The following is a 15664-nucleotide window of genomic DNA, read 5'->3' on the forward strand; positions in this document are numbered from 1 at the left end:
TGAAAAGCTTGTGAAGAGTTACAGAAAACATTTGGACTCCGTTATTGCCAACAAAGGGTACATAACAAAGTATTAAGATGAACTTTTGGTATAGACCAAATACTTATTTTCCACTATGATTTGTTTGCAAATAAATTCTTTTAAAATCTAAAAATGTGATTTTTTTTTTTTTTTTTTTCTCCACATTCTGTCTCTCATGGTTGAGGTTTACCCATGTTGACAATTACAGGCCTCACTAATATTTTCAAGTGGGAGAACTTGCACATTTAGTGGTTGACTAAATACTTATTTGCCCCACTGTACATACAGTATTTGTTCATTGCCGTTTTGTTACTGTGCTCCATCTTATGCACAAAAGTGGCTGTTTCCTTTTGTTTGAACATTTGAACTCTCCTCCTTAAAATCGTGATAAGATGTCATAGGAATTTATTGTTTACTTTTTAACACAGGTGAGTATTTTTCCGCCGTGCGCTTCTGTTTTCTCGGTCGACGAGGTGGGGACGAAGTTGCTCATTTGCATTTGAACCATATGAATGCTGTCCCAGGGTCCGCGTACCTTTTGGCCATTCGTTTTTCCTTCTAATTTTGGAAAACCAAAAAATGGAAAACGAGCCCATTTCCGTTTTTTTGTTTGCATAATTGTTGACAAAAAAAAAAAAAAAAAGAAATGAATCATCTCCCATTTCTCCGTTAAAAACTGCTAGTTCAATAACAGTTAAACAAAATACATCCAAAATTTGTTTTTTCCACGACGTTCGCTTTTACAATGAGCTACGACCCGGAAGACGATGTTCTTATCATTATTATTATTATTATTATTATTATATATTCATAGTATGCAGCCAGAAGATGAGCCTACAACCTCGAAGAAAACAAAATCAATGCTACTTCCCAATCACTAAAGACCCACGAACTGAGAAGGAGTGGATTCGTGACCCGTATGTGAATAAACCGAGTGATTCGAGCATGTCTGTGCAACAGGAATATCAGCTTGTAAAGATCGCAAATCACGGCGACCTTAAACGTACATGTGAGACAACAACTCTACCAAGGTTCTGGATTAAAGTAGTTTCGGAATATCCTGACATCGCTAGGAGAGCACTGAAAACTTTGCTATAATTTCCAGCACATATCTTTGTGAAGCGGGCTTCTCTCCCTCTCCCATCATACATTGATGGGACCATCTCGTCTCAAAGAAACAAACTCAGGCCTCCCACTGATTCAGCGGGTGAGTTGTATTTTCCCTGGACTTAACACGACGGGGCTAAAACAAATGTTATTTTATATTTGCTGTATTTTTCTGCCGCACATTGCCGGTGTTCTGACAAATTTGCGCGTAACGTTAAAAATGACCGTGAAAGCAGCGATTCCAAAGTACACACTACAAACTTTAAGAAAGAAATATTAATGTTAGCTGCACACAGCAACTGCACGTAGCTCTCTTACTTCTCTCTCTTCGCAGTGTCGTTAAGCATTAATTTACGCCATTTTCGTGTTGCACATGTATGTTTATGATGTAAATATTTTTTAGCACCGTTGGATAACATTGAGAGTCCAACTGAATGTAAAAGAGGGCTTTTTTTCACCGCCACAAAAGCTTTGGGAGCAAAATTTTGTAAGGGTGCAAAATTTGATAGAACACCGATCTGTGAAAAAAAGCCCCAAATCACACCGGTCCGTGGTGCAAAAACAAAGGTTGGGGACAAAATGGCAGTTTGGAGAAGGCACCCTTTAAATCTCAGAGACCTGGAGCAGTTGGCCAAAGAAGAATGGTCTAAAATTCCAGCAGAGCATTGTAAGATAATGGATTGATGAAAGTGGTTGTTCGCAGTTATTTGTCTGAAGGTAGGGTTGTTCCGATCATGTTTTTTTGTTCCCGATCCGATCCCGATCGTTTTAGTTTGAGTATCTGCCGATCCTGATATTTCCCGATCCGATTGCTTTTTTTTGCTCCCGATTCAATTCCAATAATTCCCGATAATTTTTCCCGATCATATACATTTTGGCAATGCATTAAGAAAAAAATGAATAAAACTCGGACGAATATATACATTCAACATACAGTACATAAGTACTGTATTTGTTTATGAGAATAAATCCTCAAGATGGCATTTACATCATTAACATTCTTTCTGTGAGAGGGATCCACGGATAGAAAGACTTGTGACTTTGTATATTGTGACTAAATGTTGCCATCTAGTGTATTTGTTGAGCTTTCAGTAAATGATACTGTAGCCATGCCCAAATGCATGATGGGAAGTGGAACCATGACTGTGCGTAGTGCTACCAATTGATATATCTTCTCTGCGTTGGGAAATAACATAAGGTGTTAAGAAAATGATCAGTTGCTACCTTGCTTCCCCACATTGCTTCCCATGATATTGCTAATCGTAGGGAGAGGGATTGTAAGGCTTTAGCCAATTAAATGAAGGCTCCAAAGGCTGCCAAAACTCACTCTACTCATTTTACGCTGCCTTATATCTCTCTATATAGGTAAAACGGCGCCATTACAGATTGCGCGCGACAATGCGTGAGTGGGTCGTGCAGCGCATGCATTAATTGCGTTAAATATTTTAACCTGATACATTTTTAAAAGAATTAATTACCGCCGTAATCGGGATAAATTTGATAACCCTACATTAAGCCTAAACTAAAGACTGGATGAGTGTAACATATTATGTCTGTAACGTTAAATACAATTAGAAAACGATTTAATTAAAAAATATATATATATTAAAAAAAGGCATGTCCGATATTTTTGTGCCGATTCCGATACTTTGAAAATGACGTGATCGGACCCGATCGATCGGGACATCTGTATCTGACGGTTGTGCTACCAAGTATTAGGCTGTGGGTGCCAATAATTTTGTCCGGCCCATTTTGGGAGTTTTGTTTAAAATGAGATATATATATTTTTTCATTCTCTTTTGTGTTTTTTCGTTGCAAGCAAAATAAATGAAGATATTACTACTGAAGCGTTTGTACTTGCACTCATTTTCTGGGAGAAATTGAACATTATCTGACAGAATTGCAGGGGTGCCAGTACTTTTGGCCAGCAGCGTATTCTGTATACTCTATGTTTTAGCTGTATTATTGTTGTAATGCGTCACTGTCAGCGGAGTTGATTTTAGTTCACAACCCACATTCCTTTTGTTACTGTGTATACACCTTGTCAGTCTCATATTGCCTTCCCCTTAATCACCTGAGTGCCCACACCTGTGCATCGTTATCCCTAGTCCTTATATTCCCCTCTTGTTCCTTCTCTTGTGCCATTGCATCATTCTTGTGAGAGAAGCTGCGGCAAACTAAACTGACTTCAGTTACCTTTGTTCTTGTCATGTTTTTGTTCCAAGTATACATTGCTGAAGATCTTTTGTTGTTACTTTGTTTTCTTTTGGACTTAGAAACTGGCCTGTTTTACATGCAAGGAAAATAAAACTGTCATTGAGATTGCATCTCTCCCGTCGTCTTGTACATATGAGTCCAGCCGTGTGTGACCCCCATGACAATTATATATAATGTACCGTTTTAGTATTAGTAACCAGAGAAGTGGAGCAAAATCCTACATTTACTCAATTATATTTACCAAACTAATCTTTTTGATTAATTGTACAGTCCTATGAGTAGTTTATATATATTTTTTTAAATAGAGATCACCTCAAAAATGTAAACATGAGTCTAAAGGTGACTTCACACCTGCCCTGTTTGGTCCAGACCAAACCAAAAAGTTTGTGGTGCATACCTTTTTGGGCTTGTGTGAATGTAAACCAGCGAACTCTGGTGCGGAGCAAACATCTGGTCCCCTTTTCACAACAATCAAATAAATTGCACACGAATATCCAACAGTGCTCTGCACGGTGGCAGCTTAACTCATTTGCTCCCAAAAACGTATGAATACGTTCTATTTTTAAATATTTCAGTGTCCCAAAAACGTATTTATACGTCTTTTACGTTTTTTTTTTTTTTTTTTTTTTTTTACAAAAGGCATCTCTAGGTTCTGTTGCACCTAAACTACAATGCACAATGCTCAAAACTCATTTTAAAGCAATAAAACTGGCCACTGGATGGCAGTAGCGCATTTTGTAAGAACTCATCTCGGGCCAAGAAAGGAAGTGAAGAAAAATAGTCAGGAAACGGAAGTTGGAGGGATCTTGTGAAGATGTGTGAGAATTAGAGAAAAATGTGGAGAACGATCGGGAAAAAATGGCAAACAGCACTGGAGGAGAGTTTTGAAAACAAAACGAAACCATCGTCAAATAAGGATTCAAAAAAATCTATCTTGATAAGGCAGACGGTGACTGCCACACAGGGCCTGCCCAGGCCATTTGGGGGCCCTAAGCAAAATAATGCAAAAGGGCCCATATTTTTGGCCCACCATTTCATCACAGTGTACTGTGAAACCCATGCATGCAATCCACCCCATACGTCCATATTTTGTATATTAATCAGATTTTGTTGCACTGCATACTTCAAAATTCTCACCCCAAATGATTGTCAGTACTTACAGTAGATAGCGCCAAACCTTTTTCTAAAAGAGGAAAAAAAGAAGTTAAGGAAGAACTATTATTTTTTTTAAGCTTGTAATCAAGTATCAAAACTCACAAAAGTCAAATAAAGCAAACTGTAATAAACAAAATAGAATATAAATTAAACAATTGCCAGATTGGGGCCCCCTAGTGGTCAGGGGCCCTAAGCAGCTGCATAGTCTGCGTATAGGCTGGGCCGGCCCTGCGGCCACAACAGTGTCAGGTTCCACACGTGTTCTGAGGCGCTCACGTTGCATTACTCCTGAGCCCGAGGTTGAAACCAACGATGAAGATGATGAAAGAAGTGAGACCGATCTTGATCCGGACTCATCAGATTACTGGGAGCCACCTCAACCGGGAGCAGTCGAGTGCCTTCCCCGTTGTTATGTGCGCAAATAGTTCAACAGTTCAATAGTTTAGTTATGTGTAAATAAATTGTTACGTTGCAAGCAAAAGCTCTATTTGTCTTGTTGTTTGTTATTTTGTAGAACGAAAACATTATTCAGATGTTTGGGATGTCACAAAAGCGAAAAATAGCTGTGTTAAAGTCAAAGTTATGTTTCAAATGTATGCTTTTACAAAAAGCTAAATTTATCTGTTTTTTTTTCATCAGAAATTGGAAAATTGCTCAAACTAAGCTATTTTCTAATGCTGATTTCGAAAGAATGGAAAAAAAAAAACTAACTTTTTTTCTGCTGAAAGAAGAGAGTCCAATCTTTCTTTTGGTGGGTTCCATGTTTATATAGCAATAGAACAGAATTTTCTGTGGGCCTTGCAAAGTCAGTCAAAACCCAGTAAAACGGCCGGGAGCGAAGAGCCTTGCTCCGGTGAAAATGGCTGGGAGTGAATGAGTTAACAGCAACAACAAACAATGGTATGGCTGAAAGGCAAGCTATTTGAAGTTTTCCACTGTCTAAATCTGCAGATAACACTTCCTTGCTGGGCACTATCATAATCTTCGTTTTGACCTCGAATTGAACTTTAGAAATTTTCGCTGTTTTTGTAAAGAAAAATCACTAATTCGTTTTTGCGCGGTATTTACGCCTCCTCTGTCAACGTGACCTGGTAGCAAGCAAGGTGTCAGGTGGTTACCATGTTATTGAAAAAAATAATATATAAATATAACATAAAATATTTTTAAACAAAGTTAACTCATTCACTCCCAGCCATTTTCACTGGAGCAAGGCCCTTTTTACTGGATTTTGACTGATTTTGCAAGGCCCACAGAAAATTCTCTTCTATTGCTATATAAACATGGAACCCACCAAAAGAAAGATTAGACTCTTCTTTCAGCAGGAAAAAAAGTTCATATCTTTTTCCATTCTTTAGAAATCAGCATTAGAAAATAGCTTAGTTTAAGCAATTTTCGAATCCCTGTTGAAAAAAACACAGAAATCGAGCTTTTTGTAAAAGCATACATTTCAACTATAACTTTGACTTTAACACAGCTATTTTTTGCTTTAGTTACATCCCAAACATCTGAATAATGTTTTCCTTTTACAAAATAAGATAAACAACAAGACAAATAGAGCTTTTAATAGCAAAGTAACAGTGTTATTTACACATAACTGAAATATGATGCTGTTCTGGCCGCGACAGCCGGTTAATTTTTTTCCCTCATCGCCGTCTGTCTCATAAAGATGAATTTTTTTTTAGTCTCTGTGGGCTCTGCTCGCGAGCAGCACGGACTCAAAGGCATCGTCCGTTGTACTAGTGGTCCCGGTCGTCCAGCGCCTGGCATCCCGGCCGTCCTACTGGTTGTTCTGCTCGGTCGTCTGCCGCCTGGCATCCATTTTGTTGTCTTCCGCCAGCGCCCGGCCGTGCTGCTTGGCCGTTCATTTCCGTTGAATCTGGTTGATTGCCTTTCCAAATGCGCTACTGCCCTCCAGTGGCCAGTTTTATTGCTTTAAAATGGATTTTCAGCTTTGTGCTTTGGAGCTAAATTGAATCACGACCCAGAGATGTCTTTTTTGAAAAAAGACGTATGAATACGTCTCTGGGACACTGAAACAATTAAAAATAGAACATATTTATACATTTTTGGGAGCAAATGAGTTACAACACGATATTGTTTCAATGTTATATATTTGATTTATTTTTAACAACCAATAAATAAAATCTACCATAACACCTTTTTTTCTCCCCAACACCAGAGGGTTCTCCAGAACCCTTAGCACCCAACTTTCCACACCACTGCCCACAAACACTTGTAATTAGATAAAACACATCATTTATGAGCACATTTGCAGTACTCGGGAGCTGTGTGATTGTTTACTTCCTTATTTGTGCATGTTACCTGCCCAGACCATTTTGTCCAATTCATTAAACGATTTATGCAGATGCTTAGGTTTGTTGTCAAATCCTGGGTCACTTGCTAAAATTGCATATCTGTGAAGTTGTACGGTTTCGGCGTAATTTGTACAAGTGAGTACTGTTTTTTAAATGTGTACGCCGTACGTTCAAAATCTGTACATTTTTTTGTGCATTTCTCCATTCTGAGTAAAGAGTAGAGCAATCCCAATGACAAGGTTTTAACAAGTTTTTTTTCAAATGAAATGCCTCAATACATCATTTTTTTTTTCTTATGAACATTTTTCTAATTTCAATTTATTTTATTTATATGGGCTATTATTTATGTTATTATGTTTTTATGTTTTACAAATGTGATGTAATATTCATTTATATTCTATATTTTATGTTGTGTAATTTTAGTTCCTAACAAAAGGACCACAGTATTGCAGTAGCAAAAGAATTGTTCTCTGACTCAAAGATTAGATCGGTAAGTTAATTTTATCAATTGAGCTTTTAAATTTCGTTAACCAAAATATTGTTATGCACTGCAATTTTACTCAAGCCATAAAAGTGTATGAAAAACGCATAAATACCATATTGGCCCAAATATAAGACGGTGTTTTTTGCATGGAAATAAGACTGAAAAAGAGGGGGTCGTCTTATATTGGTTTTCTAGACATTATACCCGTTCACGACACTAGATGACGCCAGATATCATTGAAGCGATGTTCTGTCATGACAGATCTCAGCTACTCTCCCCATTCACGACGCTAGATGGCGCCTGATATCATTGTAGCGATGTTCTGTCATGACAGATCTCAGCTACTCTCAAGTTTAACCAGTTTGCATTATTTTATTGCAGTGTTTTTCCTTATTCAGATTTGTTTCAAGACTACAGTTACAGTTAGACCCCACTTTGATGGTTAATGCAGTTATTGCAATTTTGTTGTTTTATCACAATAGATTGGTTTATTTACATTTCAAAAACCAGAAGCCATTCATTTACGAATGTGATTGCACTTTAGTTTACATATTTAAATGTTCAGATATTAAGATTTGAATGAGGCAAAATAACATGCTTTTTCTCTCAAATATATGTTATAATCATTTGTTTCGGATTTACTTTAATTATTTTCTGTATAAAAATTAATTTGGTGTTCAAAAAGTCTTTCAAACTTGAGTCTTGAAAAAGAGGGGGTCGTCTTATAATCAGGGCCGTCTTATATTCGGGCCAATACGGTATTGTTTCTTGGATTTGATTCTTCCATCCATCCATTTAACAATATTACCAATAAATTTATATTATTTTAAAATTTGAGTTTTATTTTTGTTTCATATTGCACGCTCTATAAAACGTTGTAAGATTAGTCAACATTTTGGAAGGGTAAACGTCACTATTTGTAAGATTACAAACGGCCTCGGGTTGACAGATATGAAATTGCAATGTGAAAAGGAACCGCAACAAAAAAGTCCGGACCACATGTATTTTGGTGCGGACCAAAGAAAGCCAACTATGGGCTTTCCTGATGTGAATACGTCTTCAATCAAGCCAACTCGCGTGATACAAGTCGTAAACCTTTGCTCAACCCTAATGCCCGCCATCAACACCTTGTTATCGTCCTCCGCCACCACCGCAGGTGTGGACGATGGCTGACTTATGTGAGAGGCGGGGGGGCTATCTACTGATTTAGCGGGGGACAGGTAGCATTTAACACCACCCAGACATAGCATCCCCCCTGATCTTTATGGCTGCAGAATGTGGCCACATTACGAGCCAAAGAGAAACGATTGGATCACAAATTAAAACCCTTTCAACCCAAGCAGATGGCACTGGGGGGGCTAGGGGGTTTGATAGGGATGCTGGGAAAATGAGGAACACAAGAGAGCATTGTCGCACTGCCATGCTGGTGTCAAGCCAACGGCAGCTACGCGGTTTCGAGACAAGGTCACGAAAGAAAGATAGAGGCTGCCGATATGCTCTCTCGCACACCAGCGTTTGATGCCTCTTCACTTTGTGAGACTCAATCTTGTTATCTGTGATTATTTCAGCAGCTTGGTCGTTATCGTCTACGGCCACAGACGGACACATGTAAATGTGCATGTTATACCCTTGAGGAATACATGTATTAGAAGAGTAGTGCTGGGAATAAATGAAGTACAATTACTTTGCTACTGTAGAAAAGTTTTACAGATATCACTACGTCCTTGAGTATTTACTTTTTGCAGGCTTTCCACTGTTCTGATTTTTAAATTTACTTAAATGAAGAGAAGATGACAATACACAATTCAGGAGCAAAAAGAAGGCAATAAACACTTACGCTAAATATATTTAATTAAAGGAAGGACCTAGACTTCGGTTCTTGAGTATCCCATGATGCCTTCAAGGACATGCAGGCTGCCCCCACCCTCAATCAAAGACTTTTATGATGTATATGTGAATAAGCAGGCTAATGCCATCTCACAGATTAACCCCAAAAGGGCACCTGAGTGGTTGACACCAAAATCCCCTACTCAGCTGTGTACCAGGAACACATTAACTTATCAGAAAACATCGCCTTACTGCATGAAAGAAGCTCGGAGTTCCTATTTATATCTATACAAAATACAGTCACAGATCACAGCCACCCAGTGAATAAGACAAACAATGTGTAAACCAGCCAGAATTAAGGGGCTTCTGACTCAACAAGACATGGAAAAACCTATGCATGCAATAATTTTCAGCAGATTGGACTACTGCAATGGTATATTTACAGGTCTTGATAAAAAAATCAGTCAGGAAGCTGCAGCTAGTACAGAATGCTGCAGCCAGAGTCCTCACAAATACAAGGAAGCTGGACCACATTACACCGGTTTTGAAATCGCTACACTGGCTTCCAGTGAGTCAAAGGATAGACTATAAAATACTACTGCTCGTCTACAAAACACTTAATGGCCTTGGACCAAAATACATGCTTGATTTGTTAGATTCCTATGAGACATCTGGACCCCTAAGGTCATCTGGAACCGGTCTCCTGCATGTTCCAAGAACAAGAACCAAGCACGGTGAGGCAGCATTTAGTTATTAATGCTCCTCACCTCTGGAACAAGTTACCTGAAGGTCTTAAGTATGCTCAAACTGTTAGCTCCTTTAAATCAGGGCTAAAAACACTTTTATTTAGCACAGCATATCCATAACTGTTTATATATTTCAAGCTATTTGCTTTCCCTTGTGCTTTATCTCCATTGCTGATTTCAATTATTATTAGTAGTAGTAGTAGTATTTTTTTATTCTATTCGTTATTAAATGCGAATTATTTCCTGTTTCGATTGTCTTTTATGTTCTATTGATTTAATGTGATTTTTATGATCTTCATGTGATGTAAAGCACTTTGAATTGCCTTGTGTTGAATTGTGTTATATAAATTGCCTTCCCTAAATAATCCCTGTTTAGTCTTATATTATGTCTGTTATTTGTGTCCTCTTTTTGGAAATCAAAATATGATCACCCTAGAATGACGTAGAGCCAGCATATGTGGTCATTTGTTTTGATGCTTCTGTGCATGTGGGTCAGTTTGCTCAACGCGTGTCGGACTGCAAGTTAGTGCGCATGCGTAATACTTGAACGGGCTCAATAAACAAAGGCAGTCTGAACGGGCACGCATAAAAAGGAGAAATGACAAATAATTGGAATTGAACATTAAGACCTGCAGTATATACCTAGCCTATGTTCTGTTCTTATCACTTAGTCATTCATTCCCTGCATAAAGGGCCCACACAATCTTTCTCATGCACTCAAATATTATATTTTATTATCAGAACACAAAAACAATAGTAGCAGGCCTGTCTACGATTAGCATGTTAGCAATAATACCATTTTCCTTCAAGTTATAACAAAGATGGCACAACAGATTTAAGATATTTCCGATCTGTCCTTCCGTAGTTTCACCCATTTACGTTCACAAAAGTAAATGAACTGAATCATACTTATAGCATAGTCTGGTTTTCACAAGTATCTACACTACTACTTAAGTACAGAGCGTAACTATTTTTGCCAGCTCTGTAGAAGAGGGACACAATTACAAACATGGTGGTGGCAACATGATGGATTGAACTGCTCCTGATGAAATGTAACAAACACAAATAAGATGAACAAAAGGGTCATACGTACATTAAGTAGTTCCTTCGGGCATCACTATTAGAGACCTGAGAACACCAGTGAGATAATGAAAAGAATATTGATTTAAGGATTTACTGCTGCTGGAATACATGTACCCCCACTAGCAGCATGCCGGCTGATATCGTTATTACACATCAATGCTCATCAGCATCCCACCTGAATATTAACTATATGCAGCCATAAAAGAAGTCATATCACCAACATTAATGGGCATGTGACCTTGTGCAGTACAGTAGAAACTATTGCATTGAACACAATCACTTGGCGGTTGCTTTTAATCATCTAATTTTTCTCACATTTCGAATGATTTATCCCATGAGGAATGATTAGAGCAGTTGTGTGTATTGTGTCTATAAGTGTATGCCTTTGGTCGAGCCCTGACCTTGCATAATTGCATTTTAGTTTCATGTTTAGTTATTGATCAAAGTGCACCATCATACAAACCCTGGAAATGACCAAATTGACCTTAAACAGCTTCTGTGAACCAAAAAAAGAGAGTTACTATGCATTTTCTGTGGCATGAAAGCTGTACACCTTGATATGTATGATTGTGGTGGGCATGATTCCAAATTAAATGTGCTCAATGACACTGGCTTTTTGGGATGACCTTGAGGATTCCATTTATTAGAGTTTATTGTTTAACGGTGAGTCATCAAACTACACCACTATCCTCTCTCCTTACACCCAAAGATGAAAATTCTAATGGTTTATCATTTAGCATCGTCCATCTGTCTTTTACACCTGTTTCCAATTTGGGAGCAATTGAACAAAATTTCCAGGACATATTTGTCTTTGAAGGACACCTGGATATTGCATGCATATCCCTAAATGACCGCTTCAAGCCAAAATAGCAGATTTCCTTCTTCTTTCCGCAGAGATCTGGACTCGATTCACCGTTTTGATCACGTCTTAACTTTGCAAAAATGAAAAGGCTTTATTTAATACGTGAACATTATTGACTCAGGGCTTGATAAGACTTAAGATATGATAAGACTTGATTTTTGTTCATTTTACATATTCGGTTTCAGGACACACTCTCCCTAGGCAAAACAACTTCAGTTCCAACTTGAGACTTTTAGAAAAGGCTTGATCCCACCTCATGATTAGTTTTTGTGACCTCATCACAGACAAAATGTCATGTCATGTCGCTAAAGGAAACAGTCTTCCGTGCTTGAATTTTCTAGAGATTCATAGAAGCTGCTGAGACTTTTTTTTGGAAGAGTCAGGCAAACTGAAAAGGTATTAAAAGCGTAATACAAGCAGATGTGTGTGGGGGTCTTTGTGTGCACGTCTGTGCGCGTATGTAGAAATAAATCAGTCTCACTTTACTTGGTAGATTAGTGTCGTCCAATGCATGTAACGTTATTAATCTTTGATATCACAGAAGAGATTGGATTTAATCTCTCACACACAGGAAGTCCTTTTTTTCCACTCGCTTTCACATCAGAGGCACGGGAAGATCTGACGTCTGTCGCCTTGGTTTCACTGTCTTTATTTTTGTATCAAAAATCAAACGCCAAGGCAAAAGAGACACGAGGGGCATTTGGGAGAAAAGGTATCTTCGGTGCCTCAAAAGTACAAAGATCCCAGGGTAACTTGACGTAAATCCCTTGTTCAAAGGGCCTTTCTACCAACTGATAAAATATATATCACTTCCAAACTTTAATTAAAGCTGCAAGCAGGATTGACCGGAGCCTTTTTTCCCCTCAAATTGATCATTAAACTTTGACACTATGCTGCACTAGGGGGTGTAAGAAAAAACGCGTGGTAAATTAAAGTGCCTGTGACACAAAAAAGCATGTTTATTTCATATTACACGCGGTATTTTATGCTGCTGAATTAAATGGACAGCTTGGATGTGTGTGTAAGCGATTGATATATTTTAATCCCGCACCGTGGAAATGAGTGACTTCCGGCTCCAGTCTCGAGTTGAGGAAGAAGGCGAATGTGACGTCAGCGGTAGAAATTATCTTCACAAAACAGCAATTATTATATAGCACGCAGAAGAAGTGCGGATTCAGCTGGTTTTGAGGATTAATTCGTTTATTTTTGCCGGACTAACTCCAGCTAAAATACCGTTTGGGAGGTTCAAAACGTCGGCAGTTTTGACCATTATGCAGTAATTTTGCCCTGTCGTACTGAATAAACGCATTTTTAATATTTCATATTCCATTTAGCATAACACTGTTATTTGTCATGACCATACCATTTGGGGAAAAATACTTATCCTGTAAAAATATTGGAGGAGAGACATTGAAACAATGATGACAACAATGACATTTTGCTGCTCTCTTCTCCATTTTCCTCATTCTGAATCTTCCCCCTCAATGGGCTAAAATTCTAAATCAGCTGAAATCAACAGACGGTATCATCCAGCTGGGGACGCTAGAGCGTTATAATGCCGGGCGGTGCTAAAGGGCAGATTAAAAGACTAATTTCTCGTCATCTGCGCTCTGCCAAATATTTGTACTGTATATAGTCGAATCATCTCAAAATAGGATATTAATTCACATAATAATGCTATTAAAGACTTAAATTTTTTTTTTTTTTTATCCTGTCACAGGCACTTTAATGTCGCCCAGTTGTACCTGCTTATAATTGGCCCTATTTGAGCAAAATCCCTGGTAGGATTTTGATGAAGTAATTAGTCTGTTATGTGCTCATAATTAAACTACTCAAACTTTCTTCTATATTTCAAGAGGTCACTACTAACGTTAGTTTGGTGAGGGTGTATGCAATGGGGATCACTACAACACTTCCATTGTTACAGTACAAAAATATGAGAAGGATCACTTCTGAAGAAAAGTCAAGAATGAAAATCATTGTTGTGGTCGTATAGCTAAAATTGTATAGGTAAATTGTATAGCTAATTATTACTTTCTGTTTCAATGAAGCCTAAGACACCGCACATTTTATGTGCAATAGCTAAAGGGCATTAAAGACAAAGTCACAATTTCAGATGATGGAATCGTTCCCTTCGCACATATTTGAGCTTCATCATTGTCGATGATAGCGCAGGCGGGATTAAAAACAACTTTTCAGGACAGCTGGAGGTAAAAAGCTCACTGTGATATACAATACAAATCAAGTGCACAAACTGGGTCAGAGATGGAGGGGCTTGATTTCTTAATGCAGGTAGTGAGTCAAAGACTACAAACTGAGCTTCAAATTATATTAAACCGTGATTGGAATGTTCACGGCATGTTGCCAAATTATGTTATCTTCTGTTTGAACAGAATGTTAATCCAAAAACTGGGGAAATGGGGAAACCTAAACACTTGAATTCTCGTGGCTTTTAGGTGGCCAAAAGGTTCTTCACCTAATAATAAAAATGGTGAGAAGATAGGACCGCAAAAGTCAAAGACCCATGAAGTCCTGTTATTTGGATTCAAAATGGCTAATAAGTGCCCTTTAAAGGGTTAAAATAGTAGGCTATCAAAAAATACCTGATAATTGCAAGTTACTTTGTGTTGGCATCAGGCATCTGGGCATAGGCCAGATAGGCGATTGCCTAGGGCACCATCTAGTAGATGAGGTGTCAAATTGCTTTAGGGGGGATCAGGAAGAAGAAAATTCTAAGGCTACGCATCCCGAACATTTTCTAACATATCAATTACATTTCAACATGCTACATATTCAAAAACATATGATGTTACATAATTTTGAAATAATGTAATGAATCAAATTGTCATGCTGAAGTTGTGTTTTGCATGCTGTTCCTAAACACACCTGTGAATGATGAGAGAGGAAGGGAGACGTGTGGAAGAGTTGGTAGGTGGCGTAATGGTTTCGGTTTTGTTTTGTGTTGTTAGCCGTCTTTGGGTTCTTCTCGTCCAAATAAATGATTGAAAACCTTGACCAACTTCTGTTGTGAATCCGTTACTAGTGCTTAAGCTATAAGTGTAGTGTTTATCTCCTTCATCACCACCTACAGCACTTGTGTGTGTAGCTCTAGCTATAAATAAAAATAAACCCCACACAGCAGGAACATCAGATATAGTGCACTTTCAATGGAACTTTAATGCATGTAGAAGAAGCTTTAATAATTTCAGGTGAACCATAAATAGTGACGGACGTACACCCTTTAAGTTGTGAAAATTTACAAAATGTTGAGATAATTATCAAGGTTTGATTGATTAAATATTTGCTTGATTGAATGATTGAATATTTGCTTGTGCTCATATATACCATAAATAATACATATTGCCATATTTTTCTTACTAATATAACCAGTAAATGATTATTGCTTGCTATACCAGGTTGTAGTATAATGCTTAAGTGTTACAAAGAGTAAAAGAGGGTTGGGATGACAACTGCCTTGCTTCAGGGCCGCATCATTGCGTAACTAGACCTTCCGAGGCATCTTCAGCACCTGGCGTCTGGACTTTCGTCTAGACTTTCGAGGACAATTTTCCATCCGAGGACATCTTCCATGGCCGCAGCGTTGCATAACTGAAGTGTCTGGGTCATTTTGACTGTTTAAATGATTGTTTTGACTGTTTACATGATTGTTTACATGAGCTCTTGCTTACACACGTGTTTTACTTAGTTCCACCTACATGCACACACATATCCAATCGAAAACCACATGGGTGTCTCCAGCTTGCTCTCCCCCTCCCTCAGGGCGGCATCCATTTTTTAGGACAAACCCCTAAATGAAATACCAAGGAGGATTTTTTTTCTTTAGATC

The sequence above is a fragment of the Corythoichthys intestinalis genome, chromosome 1, assembly GCF_030265065.1.
Source record: "Corythoichthys intestinalis isolate RoL2023-P3 chromosome 1, ASM3026506v1, whole genome shotgun sequence".
Lineage (NCBI taxonomy): Eukaryota > Metazoa > Chordata > Actinopteri > Syngnathiformes > Syngnathidae > Corythoichthys > Corythoichthys intestinalis.